At 35.2% G+C, this 18,800-nt stretch overlaps 1 protein-coding gene and 1 long non-coding RNA gene across 10 annotated transcripts in view; one reads left to right on the plus strand and one right to left on the minus strand.

Annotated features, from left to right (window-relative positions):
• LOC139045221 (uncharacterized) overlaps positions 1 to 11,514 on the minus strand; it is a 62,389-nt gene extending 50,875 nt beyond the window's left edge. Inside the window, exon 1 of one of the 2 annotated variants that reach the window (XR_011503146.1) lies at positions 2,806 to 11,514. This is a non-coding gene — a long non-coding RNA (uncharacterized lncRNA). The remainder of the gene's footprint in view (positions 1 to 2,805) is intronic. The other variant, XR_011503147.1, reaches the window with a different exon arrangement.
• Positions 1 to 18,800, plus strand: part of ALCAM (activated leukocyte cell adhesion molecule) — a 193,548-nt gene that overhangs the window by 53,404 nt on the left and 121,344 nt on the right. The gene's annotated exons all lie outside the window — the stretch shown is intronic.

The following is an 18,800-nucleotide window of genomic DNA, read 5'->3' on the forward strand; positions in this document are numbered from 1 at the left end:
GAAAGATAAAGTAAACAAATCAACAATGCATAAACAAAACAGTGTGTTTAACCAATCGAAAACTTCAATTGGTAGAGCAGATCAATGATAGGGCTGTAGAGGAGTGAATGATAATATTTTTAAATGCATACTTTATTAATACATATTTTCACAGACACTATATTTGTAAATAAAATTTAATTTTAGAATATTTTTGGATTTATAGAAAAGTTGTGAAAATAGTACAGAGTTCTCATAGACTCCATACCCAGTTCCCCTTATTACTCTATGCTCTACCTCCTTAATGGTGGAATATCTACCTGAATTATTTGGAATTATTATGCATAGGAGCATTATCTGTTCTCCCTCATTTATTTATTCATTTATTTAATCATTCGTTTATATCAATATGGGCTCATGGATATCTATTTTATGCTTTGGATTACAGTCTATTACTGCTTTATTTTGTTGCCCAAATAGTTCCAGATGTTATATTTGAACTATGTATTTATATTTGGAAGTCCCTAGCACAATGACAAAACATAGTAGATGCTCAACAAATGGTAATTTAATGTGAACCCAAGTGTAGAAATATGCTCATGGGCTATTTCCTAATTAAGAATTAGAAAATGTACTGTATTAAGATGAACTTAATCCTTAATTTCAGCTTCCACTTATACCCTTTGAAATAAAAAAAATGAGAGAAGACATAGTATATAATTTAGATATTGCCACAGTAATGTGGCATTAAAATCAACCACCAAAAGTTAGCAGCAACAATAAACGTCTATTTAGCTCATGAGTCTGTGGGTTCAGCTGATCTGGACTGCGTTTGGCTGTTTTGGGCTGGGTTCACTCCTGTGTATGTGGCAGGGGTGGGAGAGTGGTCAAGTGGAGTCAGCTGGCACTAGTTATGCTTCAGGTGTGTAACAGCGGCAACTCGACTCTGGTCCACCATTGCCTCTCATCATGAAGGCAGACGGCCTGGGCCTGTTCTCATGGTGATGTAAGTGCTTTTCTCAAGCCACTGCTTGCATCACACTTGCTCTCGTTACAGTGGCCAAAGCAAGGCACAAGGTGAGCTGGAATTTAAGAAGTAGGACAAGATTGAGCTCCTTAGTGAGAGGAACTACGAAGTCACAAGGCACATGTGGTGCATACAGAAGGGTTAACAAAGAGGGCCTTAAAGCAATGAACCTATCATGCATAACTACGCCAGGGAAGGCGTCTACGTTCTCATGGGTGTGTGTTTATTGTTTTTGAAATAAGTTTCCACTGTGTTTTTGTTATAAATTATGACAGCAAGTGGAAGTGCAGCGTTGTCATTACCTGTCATATTTCCAAAGCTGTTCTTCCCCCACTGACGGCCATAATCATGTAAAAGCAGAAGATAGTCATTTGCTTTTCAATTCTGCACATTTCTTGGATTATAATGAAATCTTATTGAACAAATGCTTTTTAATAGGGGTCTATTTCCAATATGAATGAGAATTTCATGCAGCAAAATTTGAGGCGTAGTAATGAACTGGTCGGTAAAATGAAAGGATCAGCTAAGCCGGTGCGTCTCCTCCATATACATTTATGCCGGAATTAGACATATAAATAATCTGTTTTCAGTGAATAGTCAGGAAAGGATAAACTCCTACTTAGAAAGAGGTCTCCATGGAAATGCTCTTTCAAACAGAGTTATTGACAATGGCAAAATATACAACTTGCAAATTTGTTGTTTTAGGGTTTGTTTAAAATAAGCCTTGAGGAATTCATGCATATCAGATCCTAATATTTTTCTGTAGAAAAATTGAAATAAAGCAAATGGAAATAAAGCTCTTTTTTCCAAAAACATTTGAAAATAATGTGTGAGATGTAATTAGACATAAACTTTTATGTTTACATCTCATGTGCTAAATACAACTCTGAAAGAAGCCGTTAGGAAGCCTGCTGATGTCTGAGGCAGCACTTTGTGGTGAAAAAGACAAGGGCTTCAGAGCCAGGGAGATCTGGGTTGAAATCCTGGCTCTCTCTTTTGTAAAGTTGGTTTAGCAGGGTTTTAACCCCTGTGAGCCTGTTTCCTTATTGGTAAAAAGGAAGTATGGCATCTATCTCATATGGTTTTTAATGAGAATTTAATGAAATATAAAATATCAAAGTTAGCACAGTGCTTCACACATAACAAGCTCATTACTACAGTGATGTTTTGATATCACTGACTTGCAAGACACACACTTGTACATTTATTTAATACCTTGTTTCCCAACAGCAACCTTTAAAAAAAAGGCTTTTGTAGGATGCCAGGGTACATGCAGCTACTATCCTCACCTTTAGATAATCTGCCACACAGAAACCCTTTGATCCCAATGAAGGCATGGAAAAATGCATCCCAGAAGGAAAATCTCCCTGCAGAGTCCAAGCAAAACAAGCGGCTGGCACAAACCAGTGTGCCATTACGAGGATTTACATACACTCTCATTCTAATCATATTCTCTGAAACTTGGGAGTATACATTAACCAATTTGATAACTAAATTGCCCCACTAATATCAGCATTAAAACGATTTTCATATATATGTGTATATATCTGTATATATGTCTTTATACATACAGATATATACACAAAGAAATTAAGCTGGAGAACTTTGTTCAGAATACTTCGAGCTTTGAGAAAAGATCACATGATCTTTGAGGAAAGGAAAGGAAACATGATCTCAAATATTAACTTCAATTTCAATATCGCTTTTCGTCCTTCCAGAGACAATGAAAACTCTTGCTTATAGCTGTAATAATCAGGTTACCATGCGACATACATTTCTAAGAACTGTTCTGAGCTTACTTCTTCTGCTATTGTCAGCTGCTTGTCACAGGATATCCTAGATGATGCCAGGTCCTCGATGCCAAAGTCAGTAAAGGACAAACAGGCTTAGTTGATAAATAGATGTTCAATGTGCAGTTTTCAAATCAGAGCTTCCCCTGGTTCAATGAAACATCCTGGTATTCCAGCCAAGGACTTCTTCACTACAAGATCTTGGATATTACATTGCTTAGAATCCGTCAATAAGAGTTATGTCTAAGCCACCAAATTCCTCCTTTGGATGGTGCTGAGGAGAAGGCTTAGGTTTCTAAACAGCCTGACATTACTTTCATTACGGTAAAAAATAGATGCACTCCCAGACATGCTGACACACTGAAACCTGGATTATGGACGGTGTATTTACATTTCGTGATGGACATATGATGAGCTGGTCAGAGTGAATCTGCCAATTAGTCTTCATCCTGCTGCAAAAGTGCACCTGAGTCTGTTGCCAGGAAGAAGACTGAGTGATTAATTAAGAGCGATGGAGGTGTTTCTTTGTACTCATATTTCCTTCCTCTGACTTCATTGTCCTGCCATTGGGGATATAGGGAGGGTCTTAATTATAAGACTGACTGGTTTTAAACTATAAAACTAAAGTGCCCTCAATATTAGAATTCCTTACAATTCATATCAACTTTAAAATCTATCCTCCCCAAGAAATGACTTTCTCTTTTAAATTCTTTGGTATTTATGGAATTAATAATGTGTTGTACTAACACAAAGCATTTCATCCAGGAACTTCAAAGTACTTTTTGTCACAGAATATGGTTATTTTGTATGACTCTAAAATGTTTTTATGATTGATATTGAAGTGAGAAAACATTAAGAAAAACAAAGTAAAATTTGGGAAAACTTTCAAATACATAAGATTTCATCTTAACTAACTGTTTTAGTTTTCTGTGGACCACAGCAAATTAGACTGAGATGTGCTTCCACTTAAAAGTTAGCTTTGGTAAGATCTGTTTCTTTTAAATTAAATTTTAATTTAAAATGGTTTGTCCTTATTTCAAAAATATAATAAGGAGAATATTTTGTCTCAGATTTTGAATTTCCTTCACTAAAAATTTCATATCTTAATATATGTAAATATATTCTGCATTGGCCTTTTTATCCTCTTGGGCAATTATTAAAGTAATTCATAGACCTGTTCTTACTGGTAAGTAGGGATAAATTAAATTTGTCAGGACACTAAAGTAGCATTAGACAAATTATGTTCCATTGACCTAAAAGATAGCTAATTCTCTAGACGTGAAGCAGTTTATATCTTAACTCTTGTAGAAGTTGATATTGGAATTTTGAGGGTGTTAATGAAGTCATTGTTTAATGAGCTCTTATTTAGTAGAGCACACTGAAATTCCTTGCCATGCCTTCCTGTGATATCAACATGTTTGCAGAAACTGAACCAGTTTTCTGCATATGAATAGAATTCTAAGCTTAAATAAATATTTTAAACTCTTTTATATGTGATTTAAAAGCAAGTCTCTGGAAAGAAATTTTAAAAATAAGTAAAATCTTAGTATGATATGTTCTATTACGGTCTTTGCCTCTGCTATTAGTCAGTGATTGATAGGACATTGGGTGAGCCCCTTAATTTTCTTCAACTGTAAAATGAGGGCATATATGTTGATGATTCCTGAAGCCATTTTAGGCTCATATATAATTTAATAAATTGTAATTCTTTCTAAAATATGGATTGTCCTTTCTCTCTTTCCCAACCATGCCCATAGTTGTTTACTATTGGCAAAAAGTAATGATCAATTATAACTTACTTTAGTTTTATAGTCAGCAGTGGTGAAACAACCAGTGGCAAGTCACACAAGAGGAAACAGACTATCTAGGGCTATTCACAGAGAAATAAACATTGCTCTTTCTCCTTCTGAAATTTAGATTGCTGGAACTTTCTGAGAGTATGCTATGACTATAGCTATTTTCCTCCCATGATTATGACTCAGTATCAGCATGGTGCTATTCATTTCTTAAGTAATTAATGCATGGTATTAGATGTATTTGCTATGACTCTTTCAGTAGCAAGTAACAGGAATCCATCTCAAACTAGATTTATAAAAATGAAATTTATTGGGTCACATAACTTCAAAATAATGGGATAGAACTGGCTTCAGGCCTGGAATCCAGAGCTTAGATGATGCCGAAACATACATCTTACCATCACTTCGCTTGGTTTTCTCTTGTTTTGACTTCATTTGGACAACTTCTTGCTTTGGTGTGTTAGGATGGCAAGGATTACAGTCCATCCACTCAGCAACTTCAGTGTAAAAAGCTTCCCTTTCTTAATAGTTCCAGTGAACGTTCTTCAGCTGAGTCCCCTTGGCCTGGTGTGGTCACATGCCCATCTGAACCAATCATATAGCTCAATCAGATGGACTCTTCCTATTGGACAAATTAATGTGTGCTCATCTTTGGAGCCTGTCAGGGTTGGGAGTGGGAACAGTGTCAACAGTGTCAACCTGTCCGAATTGTGTAGGCTGAGGACTGGGGAGGAGTGATGATGGCATGACAATGAGGGTGCTCTTCCGAAAAGAGTGAATGACTGCTGGGCTGCCTCAAGCAATAAATATCCACTCCAATAGAGAGTCCAAGAGGAAGAAAAGAAGTCAGAAAAGAAAGTACCATTCTTTCGATAACTATGCTTTTTGTGTTACTATATGTCCTTTATACTGAGGACACAGAAATGAACAAAACAGACAAAAATCCTTATCTTTGTGTTGTTTGCTCTCGTGGAAGAGATGGGGTTATGTGCTGACCTCTGGCAAAATATTGGTATCTTGGTCTGTTCAGGCTGCTGTAACAGAATACCTTAGCCTGGGTAGCTTTTAAACAATAGAAATTTATTAGTCTTTTTCTTCTTTTCTAAAGGAATGAAGACAAAATGATTTTTTAAAAATCCTAGGTGCTCTGTGAAGGAAGTGCTGCCTGGTTCTTACATGTTAAAACGTTGAAACCTTTCATCCACAACAGATAATAAGGAAGGAAAGTTTAATGCATAAGGACGTTCTGATTAATTCAACTGTGTAACATGAACCTTTGGTCTGTAGCTCTTGAGGAACTCTGGTGAGCTATGATATGAAAGAAACTACCGTCCTAATAGTATATCATTTTTCCTGGATGATAGATTCTTCCTGTTTTACTTTTTTTCCTCCAAAAGAGGAAAAAGGATGTAAATTAATATAAAAAAATTTTCTTTTAAAAATCTACCCCAAAATTCATTAAAATAGTATGAACTCCTTTTCAAATTACAAATAAATGCAAAATACTATACTTAAGCCATTGTATCCAAATTAGAAGCAACCTATTTTTACAGCTATGTGTATGAACAGAGTCCTAAACTCTCACATTTCATAACAGGAAAATGTATCTTTTTATCAATCTTAAATTTAGGCCACATTTAAATTTTGAAAGAAAAGGTGTGGCCTAAATTCAAAACCTATTTGTAAATAAATGAATCTGCCAAACAACACCTTATATAATGTAAAATGACCTTTCAGGCATGGATTTGCCGTCTGCTCGCATTCTTAGCATTTGTTTTTTAAATATTTACTCATATCTGTCATATTCTTTATAAAGAACGTGATCCTCCTTAGAGTCTGAAGCTGGTATTCCAATTAATGGTCTTCTCCTATGGTGGCTATGGAGAATCCTTAATTTTTCATAGACTGTATACTGGTTTAGGATTAATTTAACATGCTTGCTTTTTACATAACTCCCCCATGTTGTTGACATAATCTGATTAGTCAACATTATGACTCCATGACATTTTATTTATCTATTTTTATACTTTGATGGACACAAATGGCTTTTTAAATGTTAATCAAAATTTAAAAAGTGCTCAAAAAAGTATGAAAAATCGCTATAATTAAATAACATATTTATTTAGTATCTACTAGGGAGGGTTTAATTTATAAACGTTAAAAGAACATGTTTCAGGGGCTGGCCTGGTGGGGCAGCAGTTAAGTTCGCACATTCCACTTCGGTGGCCTCAGGTTCGCCAGTTTGGATCCCGGGTACGGACCTACGCACTGCTTGTCAAGCCATGCTGTGGCTGGCGTCCCACATATAAAGTAGAGGAAGATGGGTATGGATGTTAGCTCAGGGCCAGTCTTCCTCAGCAAAAAGAGGAGGATTGGCAGCAGATGTTAGCTCAGGGCTAATCTTCCTCAAAAAAAAAAAAGAAGAAGAAAAAGAAAATGTTTCATCATGGAATAGATATCAAAACTATATGACAATGAGTTTAATTTTTATATAAACATTTTATTCAATATAATAGGCTTTATTATTTTCTTGAAATTATCAGTACTTGGATGTTACATCAGTCTTTAAGTGTCTGGCAAGTGTAGATTAATGAGAAAAATGTCAAGCTGCTGTCCCTATGAGGAGCCATTCATGTTGCTAAAGGTACTGTATAGAAAACGTATAGAAATAATGTTATACTACTGACCAAAGTGTATGGAATTGGGATGTCACATGACAGTTGCACATTAGGAGCAGAGTTTGTTCTTCATGCCAGGATGAGTTAGTTGGGGTCTTAGACAGTGAGTAGCCAGAGCCTGAAAACAGAGACTATGGCTCCCTGGTTGCCAGTACCTAGCGGTAACGAGCGAGGGCATTAGGATAAATGGCAGAGGGTTTGTTCTTCTCAGTAGTCAGGAACCAAAGAATTTTAGAAGCATTACCTCACAGTAAATAGGTCTCAGAGGTTTTATGTAATTACTTAATTATAAACATATATTGAGTGCAGAGTCCTGCACTGGTGGTGATGCAGACTGGAATGGAATCCAGGTCAGTCACCTACATCATGTGAGTGAGTGGCTTGTGCAATTGACATATGCCTCAGTTTCACTATCAACAACAATGGCAAAACAAAAACACCTTATATGTTTGGGTTTTTGGGGGGTGTTTTGCATATATAGAAAATCATGTGGCATTCACTGTCTACGTGGTAAGCACTCAACAATTTATACTTACTATGATCTAGATAAAGAAATGGTCTCGTTCTAAAATGAGCTTATGATTCTGTTGGGAAGAAAGTCATAATATCAGCAATACAAAATGAATGAAATGGGGGCTGTGAGGAATTGGGCTCAGCGTGGAATTCTGAGCTTCTGATATTCTAAAATGGAAAGTTGGAGCACGTGTTGATCTAAAATCAGAAAGGTCAGGTGCTCTGAGATCAGGATACAGTGTTCAGAACACAGAATGAATCTGATCCCAAGACAGAGTGAGTAACTTGTGTGGTCTATTTTATAGTTCCTGAAGGAGTCCTCCAGGCCAAAGGTCAGGGCCAAAAGTATAGTTGCTTCCTAGGGAGCAGAATCCCTGTGGCCGAAGAACTTGCTATTTTTCTTGTTGCTGTTATTGTTGATATTTGGCTATAATAATAGGAGGAAAATGGTGGTTACGGGGATATTTTTACACTTTGTTTCTAGTCTGTGCATATCATCAAAACATAAAATTAATAAATGTTAATAAATTATTATTCTAATATTACAACTTAATTATTTTATCTTAAATCATGTGTATTATTTTTGTGCATGACAGTAATTCTCCTTCTTGATTTTGTTCGTCTTTAAACAAAATTATGTATGTGAAGCTTCCTAGCAGAACTTGTAGAACATGACCCACTGTCTTTTTGTTAGTTTTCTTCTTTACTTCTCCTTGCCCTGCCACATCACCATGAGAAAAATGCCTATCAATAATTTCTGTTTAAAAAGTAAACTAAGAAATGCAGGCTAAAGTTCCCATGATTAGATGATAATAAAAATAATATAAATAAAAAGAAAACTAGATTCTTACATACGTAAGTTCAGTTCTCATTTTTTTTAAAAAAAAAGGTGGAAAGGAATAAGTGAACAGAAATAAATTGCATTTTACTTTTTTAGCATTAAAAATGTTTTAACATTAACATTCAAGTATTTTCTTGAAAATGTCTAAAAATAAGTTTTTATGACTATTCTATATTCTAAAAGAGGAAAATATTTTATTTCAGCATCTTTGCAGTTTTATTTTCAAATTCTTATATTCAGTAATTTCTGAATGTGCATCTATTTCTCTTCTCTCACTTCATTACTTATTTAGTTCAGGACATAAATCAATATTTTGAATAAAAACTCTCAACCCTTAGCACTGATAGCCATAAAGATGGTAGTTATTTCCCCCATTTAGCTTTAAAAGTCAAAATACCAAGTGAGTAAACTATCATGTTCTTTTCCCTTATGGTTTATGATCATAAAATAAATAAAATAAAATATTTAGAAATTGTTTCTTAATAATTGGTCATTGTAACTGTAAACAGTTTTTTAAAAATCATTCTAGAATGCAACATTTAGTATTAATGGGAGAAATTTTTTAATGAATTCTGTCAGAAAACACTGTTGTGGTTGATTCAAGTCCTGTCCCTTTGCCTCATTTGTAAATCTTCTTTTAAAAAACAGATAAAAATTACAAAATTTGGAAGATGTACTTTTCCATCAGTGCCTTCCTAAAGATAAACAATATCAAATGTTAATGCCTCAGAGCCAATTTTCATCAATTCGCTGAGTCAAAAGTTCAGTAAAACTTGAATAATTTTCTTTCACTGATGGTCATTTTAAATCCTTTTCTCCTTACTCCCATCTTAATATAAATTAAGACACAGTTTCTTTGTTAGATTGCAACATTTGCAATTATCTTGCATTCGAAGGAATATAAAGTTATGGTAACGAATTGCGTAAACTTTTTCTTTCTAGAGATTGTTTAGATACACAGTAGTATTTCTTTCCTGTGGGAAAAATGTCAGTTATACATCATTCATTCAACAATAGGTAAAGGCCACTTTGTACTTGCAAGGAACTCTACTTATCAATGAAGATTAAAGTGATGAGGATAAAAGTCTTGAGAGGACAAGGAGAAAACAAACTCAGTATTGGAGAAAACACCTCGGAATAATTTAGCTGTGGACGCACAAGGAATAGCACCTCAGTCAGCTCCTGAGTCAATTTTGGGGCAGGAAAGTCAAGAGAACATGAAACAAGAAAGGAAAGCTCCTTCCAGGGGGTAGCCCTTGTGATAGGAAAAATAAATAAACCCTTTGTTGAACAATTCTAAAGCTAAAAAGCAAAATATTTATTAATTACCTACTGCCCATTCTAGAGTAGCAGAGGGTTTTTTCAGATCTAATTCTGTTTTGTTCTGCTTAATTTTTTGTGGTTGTGAGGGAGTGGGAGGAGTGGAGATGGCCTGGGGAGAAAACATCCTCAAGTTATGACTTCTCAAAGTCAGGGACTGGAGAGTGTCCCCTTAGGTCCCTGCCTTCAGTAGTACTAAGCTCAGGGGCCAGCAAACAGGAAACTTTCAATAAAGAAAAAGTTGGTGTAGGACTTGGCAATCTTTAAAGGGTTGCCAACTTACTGACCTCTTATCTCCAAGTGCTCTAGGGAAGAAGTTAGCAAGGAGCACTAGGCCTGCCACCTCCTGTCACTAATCAAGATTCATTTATGTTAATAATCCCTTTTTGAAAAGCAAGTCAGGCAGGAAATTTAAGTCGATTCACACTTCCACATAAATTACCTCCATCAGATAAGCAAACAAGTTGCTTTTCTTTTTACACTATCTAAGATCTTCTGCCCCAGGATATTTTTTTCAGGTGGCAGAGGAGAGGTGTGAGTTTCTTTGGGAATCCTGGCCATTTGGGTCTTGGTGGATCTGCTTGGGGGAATGGAATGAGGGCACGGAAACTAGAGAGAAAGGTGAAAGTACAACAGAGAGAAAGCCCTCAAAAAGAAGCTTTATTTTTTATTTTTACCTAGGGTCTTTGTATGAGTTAGAGAATCTTCCCAAGAATATTTATTTGTTGTAAGTTGTTGATGCCTGAGCTAACGTGAAATAATAAGACCCGAATTTATGACCTGGTTCTGTACATCAGCCAGAATCAGTGGGTTATGAGCAGAAGCCCAGATATTGTTTGAGCATTTGCCAAAGGCTCATGACACTTTGTGACCAAATGAGAACAAAAGGAAATATGAAAGTTTGAAATATCTGACTTTTCTTGTGGACTCACCATATTTTTTAGCCCAGAACCAGATAATTGGTTCTGATTTTCATGTTTACACATATTCTTTAAGTATGGTAACTAAATAGTCTCAACAGTGTAGTCGATACAATGACCAGAGTTCCTGGATTAGTGTCTATGGCGATGCATTGAAGCAGGTTTCTGCTCCCATTTTTATAAAAGGGAAGATTGACTAGACGAGAACATTGCCACCTTTTCATTATGTATAGCTCATTAGTTCCCTTGTCAACTTTCCTTTGCTTTTAATCAATTGAAAGGAAAAGGTTTCACAGATTTTCAATAGGAAACATATGGAGCTGTACCTCATCAGTAATGTGTGAACTTACATTTAAAGGTGCAGCTGACCTTGACAATGCATCCTTCCCAAGTTGCCTCTGGTAAATCCTGTGATCAATAAACGAAATACTATTCTAGCCCCTTCACAACTCACCTTCAGATGTCTTTTTCCCACATCATCTAAGCATCAGTAAAACATTTTTTTCCTGTACCCGTCTCCAATCCTCCTTATAGTGTAAGTTTCATGAAAGAAGGGCTTAGCATTTCTCCTCAGTGTTGTATGATTATAAAATAGTGAGTTGACAAGATTGGTATTTAAGGAAATCCAACCCTACTAAAATATCTAAATGAATGCTGCACCCATCTAAGGAATCACCCTGAGTAGCAATATATTCATTCCAAGGGTGTTGCTGTTGCATGTAGGTGATTTCTCTTGTTCCCTTGGAATGGCATTTAGAACCTATTTTAAAACTTCAAAACTTTATAGTTAGGTCTTAATTTTCATAATTTACTACAGGTGAAGTGTCTTTGTCACCAGGTTTTAAAAAAATAACCAAGGGTGTTTAACACACACCACTGTATTTTCCTTTTCTCTGTATCTATTTGTGAATGTATTGGGAAGAGTGAAAGATTAGAGGTGGGTGGATACTGGGTTTGAGATTGGGTGACTATATTATTGAATATGATCAGAATGTGACCAGAACCAATCCATCTTGGGCCTTTATACCCTTGTTTTTGCTCTCAGGTCCAAGTTATCAGAGCACACTTAGGTCCATCCTGACTCTTAGAGATGCCACGGGCTTAAGTAGAATGAACTTTATTATTTTCAAAGTGTGTTAAGGCATTGTAGGATGTTGGCCAAGTAATTTTTAAAACTTATTTCTTCCACTGTGAGTTATGAAAATTTTTTTTGCTTTGTTCCTTAGGATAGTTGAGAAAAATATCAAATATTTGAAGGGAAAAAAGATTCTGTGAAAATGAATAAATTCCAAGTTCTCAGGTTGGAAGAGGCATTTACTATATCAAAACATTATTAAAAGGGGTAGAAGTCACAGTGTTTAATAAAAATAATTCTTTCAACTTAAAGATTCTTTTCTTATTTTGAGTGCACTCATTCAAAGATATGAGTAGCCTCTCAAAATGTTATATGTAGTATTTGGAGAACAAAATTGAAACATTATCCATCTAATCACTGATTTTTACCTGAGGACAAGCATATGTCCCTGGGAGCTAAATCGTGACTCTTAGAGGCATTTTTTTCAAGCTGCGTTCCTCTCTCCCCAGCTGCCTCCAGATCTGAAGCACCTCCTCCCTGTTCCCTCCACTTCTACTGTGTTGAAAATCACTACTGTGCATGGGCAGTGTTTCTGAGAGGAGTATGTTGTGCAAAAGAACTTTCTAAAAGCAGAAAAAACATTGGGAACCAAAACTTAAACCATGACTATCTAAAAGACATTGAAGAATAATAAGAGATATACAACAGAATTTAATAATTCATTATTTGAAACCGTAGCTGGAGTTTTTCTAAAATAATAGACTTTTTAAACCATGGAGTATATAAAAATATGTCTAATTTAAAATCATTTCTGTGAAAATTAAAATAAGACATATATATGTAGGCTTGGATCTTAAACGCTGGGCAAATGTAGAATGAAATGTCTTTGCTATTTACAATAAGCATAGACAAGTTTCAAATGGTTCTGCATATAAAGTTGCTGACATGCATAATTTCAAATCAGGCCAGTTATAGCTTTCATTCTTTGAACTAAATTCAAAACTCTCATACTTTCACAGTATTAGAAAGATAAATCAAATGTCTCTTTAATTCCTACTTTCATTCAATCCACACCCAAGTTTGGCGGACTGCTGTCACAATACCAAAAACATAGACTGAACTTTTAATAGCGTTCCCGATATGATAAAGAGAAACTGGGGTAATTGGATAGCAGAGTCTAAGGGCTGAAGCAATTTTATTACTTTCAAATAAAACTAAACCACCACTAGTTTCTTAGGGAGTCTTCTAAAAAATTGACTGTACGAACAGCATGGTTTGTCCATATAGAGCAAGAAATGCTGCTTTTTATAATGTATCCAAAATAGAGGTGGTTATGCTTACTTTTACAGTGGTACTGAAATTTTGTTTTCTATAAGTAAACAAAAATATTGACCAAGCATAATGTAAAATCAATTCTAAAAGGCCCAAAATACATCTTAAAATTTGTTCTGAAGATTAAAAAATAATTAAAAATGCCATAACTATCTAAACTAGGACCCTCTGTGTGGAAAGTGTTTATCTTCACAATTACAACCAAAATGCTTGTAATATTATTTTAGTTTAAATATACCTCTAAAAAGTATTCAGGCTGTTTATCTTCCTGCTCTTTTATCTTTCTCTCTTTTTTAAAGATAAGCAGTCAGGTAAGCAATCACTGATGCAGTTTTATATCATAATTAATCATGATACCAACCTGTTTTGTCTTCACAAATATGAACAATGACCTTTCCTTTGAGAATATTCAAAGCATCTCTAGAAAGAAATTATATTATATATATGTATATATAATATATATATATTTTAGTGTTTCATGCATTCCAAGTATATCCAGGAGATAACCAGCAATTTATTTGATATATGATATATGAAACAAATGATTTATGTGACCTTCATTCATCTTAATCTATAAGACAATAATAGTATTTATAATGAGCTCAAAGAGCAACAAAAACAAAAGTTAGAGAAATTAATATTGAAGACAAAATAAATCAAGTCGCTCTGTCAAACAATTTCTACATATTCAGATACAGTAAATGTTGGTTAAGTAATACATAAATCAGTAATTTTTGAAATTTGGAAGGACTAGCTAAGAGGAAAGGATGTAAAAAAGTTGTAATTTTAGTGCAGGAGTAGATTTCAGAATTTTAAAGAGACCAAGTATATGTTTAAAGGTAAATCACCATCTGTCTCATAAAAGGGAGACACATTTATGTTTATGATTTTTTAAAAATATGATTCTGAAAATTCTAGCATGTTTTTGACAAGTACTTTGCTTTTGTTATCAAATAATGCTGGTGTTTGGCAGTGGAATGGGGTTCAATCTTCCTTCACAACACTGTTACCAATAAATACGTGAATAGAATGGAAGGATGTATTCATTTTTCTCTTTATAATGTTCTAAGGAGTAGACCAAAAATATCAGGAGAAGGATGTTTGATAATTCTGATTATATGTTTTCATATAGATCTCTAGATTTCTGCATTGGATGTGTTTAACATGAACCCATGATATACAGACACCACCACCACCAACAAAAAGCAGTTGGGACCCTTTTTTCCAGAGGAGAGATTAGTTATTTAAATATCATCTTGCCACAACTAGAAGGACCCACAACTAAGAATATACAACTATGTACCCGGGGGCTTTGGGGAGAAAAAGGAAAAAACTTAAAAAAATCTAAAAAGCAGTTGAAACCCTTTTTTCCAGAGGAGAGATTAGTTATTTAAATGTCATCTCAAGCTGAGTCGTAAGTGTTTCAGTAAAATCCTGAAAGCATTTCAGTTCCAATTTAAAGACCTGCTTTTTCTGATCAATTTAAAGCAATTTTCATATATATATATATATGCTTACCATATATATTCATATGTGTATATATATATATATATTTACCATAGTTCTACCTTTTATAAAATCCTAAAGTTGAAAGTTTTTGTAAACTGAAAGCAGAAATATGTAAAATGTTATGCAGTATGAGATTATCGGTCAGTTAGTGACTGAGCTGATGAAATTCCTTTAAGCTAAAAGAAAAATGTCCCATACAGTTCTTTAGTCTCCACAGAAAAACCAATTCCAGTCATCTTCTGAATCCCCTTTCAGCCAACAGCTCTGTGACCTCTTGCCTGGACACGTGATGCTGCCTTTTTAGCCAATTCCAACTTAGAGAGATGAGTAACCATGGCGCCATCCAGTTTGCCACATGACATCCGCGGCGGCAGAGGCCTTCCCAGGCCCTCTCTCCCAGAGAGCTCTCCCTTAGGTGGAGCTTGAATTTCTGTGAGAAAGTCATTGACACAGGAATCCAATCAGGACTCTGCATTAAGACTCAAGCTGTCGGGGCTCAGAGGCTGACAAGGCCATGTTTCTTATCTCTGGGATTTCCTGCCCTTCCCCCATGAAGCTCTGGTCCTCAGGCTGGCAGGAAACTCGCCTCTGGACTAGAGGGTGACAGACCCCCTTTGATGAGGAGCATCCACAGGCACAGCGAGCAGACTCTTGCTATTCATTGAGTTTCACAGCTGTGGCAACTGGATCCTGCGTGGGTGTCAGAAATGGGGGGCAGGGCTTCAGTTCAAGCCAAAGGGAAGCCAGTTTAAGTACAAGTGGACTGCTTTAGGCTCTCTGAATTTACCTTCCTTCAGTTGTCCTGATTTAAGATCCACCCTTTATTTTACTGAAATTTCTTGGTTGTAAAGTGACCATCTTTTCCATGGGCTGATATGAAAAAAATAACAATATTCATGCTTTCACAGCTCAAAAGACATATTTTCGTATATGAATCACTTGGTGGGTCAGTAATATTTTGCCAGTAATGTTTTCACATAGTCTCTTTTGTGATATGTTCCCTTTTTCTTATTAAACTCTGGGTTCAGCATAAGATAGATTCTTGTTGATTCATCTTCCATACTATTGTATACTTTGCCTGACTGCAGTGTGCATGCAATAACAATAATATTCAGTGGATTTTTCACCTTTTTTGTGAACAGAAAGTTTGCATATTTAATGAATAAATTGCTCATATCTTGAAGGAATACAGGCATGTTCACCAGGCACTTTTAGAATGACATGAAAGAGAATCTGTAGCATGCGGCTATTTCCAGCTACGCAAAGCTTAAAAAACACATAAAGAGTTAATTCAACTGTATAAATGAATATGCTAATCAGGGCATAATTTATCTCTGAAGAAACATATTTATTGTGTCTGCTATTTGATTAGATAGCTTCAATGTTCAATTAATCAGTTACCTTTCAATATCATTCAGGAGAGCTGCTTAATTAATCTGTTGCACTGCGAGCCTATTCATTCTACTAGCAATCCCAGGAACCGTGCCGCGTAAAGACTTTATGTCAATGTCAGGTGAAGGTGATAAGTGGCTGACTCTTTTCTTTATTAGGTTAATCAAACCAATCAAGCTTATAGGATTTACATTTTTCAAAAAATTTTAATGGGTTGAAACTAGTGAGAAACAGAAGAGGAAAATCAAGAGAACAGTGGCAGTGTTTATAAATCTCAATGGCAGTATACTACTTTCATCAAATGAGTTTTTCTCGTCTTTTTCCAAATGATGAATTTAAAAAATTCAGCTAATTGAATCTAAACTAGTCTGTTATGCTACACTATCACATCTCTCGTTAACAAATAAAGCTTGATAGGTCCCTCTGTCTTTGGAGCGAAAAGTGTTCTACATGTTTACTGCCTTCTGGGCACTATTTATTGCTTCCCAAATGCTATTAATAATAGTTTCAATAATGTTCCGTGAGTATTTTCCCCCAATTTATCAGTTTGAAGGTGCTCCATATATAACATAGAGTCGCCACTCCGGGTAATGGTTGAACTACCCCACCGATTAAGTCAACACAAGCATGGAATTTTTCTCTCCTTATCAGTTCACTTGGAATCTCTCTTCTCTTTTCCTTCCTTGTCTCCCGTCATGACTGAGACTCCATATTATCCTTCACTGTCACTGCGCTTTGCTCTGCAGAAGCAGAGGCATTTGGTTTGCAGATCTCATACCATCTTCTTCATCTTCCCAGCACCATCTACCAACTGTCATCTCCCAACCCTACCCCACAGAGACCCACTTAGCTTTCTAAGAAGGATTTAAAATACTGTGAATCAATCATTTGTTATCACACATAACTTCTAAAAGAAAATACTCATGAAAGCATGAGGGGAGTGTTTCTTTAATTGTGTGGGTGCCATAAACCCACAATTAGTTTGAGAAAACTAATAGTAATAATAATAATATTTGTGTTACACCTGAATACTTTTAATTTGCCAGGTACTTTTTAATTTTTATATAAAAATATATATTTATTATTTCATTTAATATCTCCAAATCAGCCTTATGTGCTATTATTTTCCCCATCATGCACATGAGAAAACTGAGTCATTTGGAGAGTAAATAACTTGCTCAAGAGCACACATTGCCCTATTAAAAGAGAGACAACATTATATTCATAATTTTTTAAAAATGTAATTCTGAAAATTCTAGCAGGTTCATAAGTGTTTTGCTTTTGATATCAACTAATACTATTATCAAATAATATTTTCCTTAGCTTATTCTTACCCATAGAGACTAATCACGCAAGATTTTCCAAGAGATTATCTATTAGATAGGTCTCGTTAAGTGGTAACTAACAGTATTCAAAGTGTTTTAAGAAAAAGGAGAATTTATTGGCTTAGAGTACTAGGAAGTACAAGGGTGCAATACCTGGCATGGCTGGATCCATGTGCTGAAGTGTGTTATCAGGACATTGTCTATCCCGTTTCCTCTGCATTAACTTCATTTTTCAACATGGGAAGTTGAGTATCTCAACATTCAGCCTGTGTTCCAGCCCTGGCTCCTTCATTTATCAACTCGTAATTCCCAGTGGTATCCCATTAGAAAGAGAAGTTCTGAATGAGCTCTTTCTCATGGTTTAGTGCTAGGTAGTACCTAGCATGGTGGTGGCACACAGTAGATGCTCACTAAAATTTATTGACTGAATGGCCTATCATGTAACAACAAACTCTTGTTCAATTACTAGAATAAGTTAAGGCTAACTCCTGTCTTTTAAGATATTCAAGCTAAAATGTTATTTATAATCTTGGTTACATGTATGATAATATTTTACCCAAGTTCTGATTTTCATTAAAAAATATTTATTAGAGATAAGTTCAAAATATAGAAAAGGCAGTGTAGAAATGGTACACGTGAATAACAAACATAAAAGTATAAACTGAGTGACTTAAAAAGTTACAAATTGCCAATGACAAAATGCAAATAGATTCTGCTAAGTTATTCTCCAAGTTAAGCCCTTACAAATGATTTCAATATTGTATTGGGTACAAAGCATCATTTCCTGCTGTTTTTCTATGCATTTTCAGCAAAAGCATAGTCATAGTTTGTGCAGTAATTGTTTATCAAACTTGAATAAGACTTATCATACAACTACAGGCGATATCCTTGGACTCCTGTTTATGTTTTATGTGTGGATACGCAGTCAGCCCAAACTCATTCAAGTACAGAACGGTGATCTATTTCTTTGTAATATGAATACAGTAGGGTCCATAGGTAGATTTTTAGCTATACTATATTAAAATTATTTCTAAGTCAAACACATGAAAGCTTCTGCTTATTATGGCCTTCAGGGAATAACAATTCCAGCTGGGCAAGTTTTCTCTTTATCTAAAGATTTGTATGTCTACACACAAATATTTACTAAATTGACCATTTAAAAATGATCTGAGTATTCAAAAATAATGTGCTTTATTATATAGAAAGTACAAAGCTTAAACTTGTCTTAATGATGTAGGGTGATCATCGTGACTAGCAATTACATACTGATGCTCTCAGGGGCTAGTCCAGGCATTTGGGATTA

Source organism: Equus asinus, chromosome 5, assembly GCF_041296235.1.
Source record: "Equus asinus isolate D_3611 breed Donkey chromosome 5, EquAss-T2T_v2, whole genome shotgun sequence".
NCBI classification, from domain to species: domain Eukaryota; kingdom Metazoa; phylum Chordata; class Mammalia; order Perissodactyla; family Equidae; genus Equus; species Equus asinus.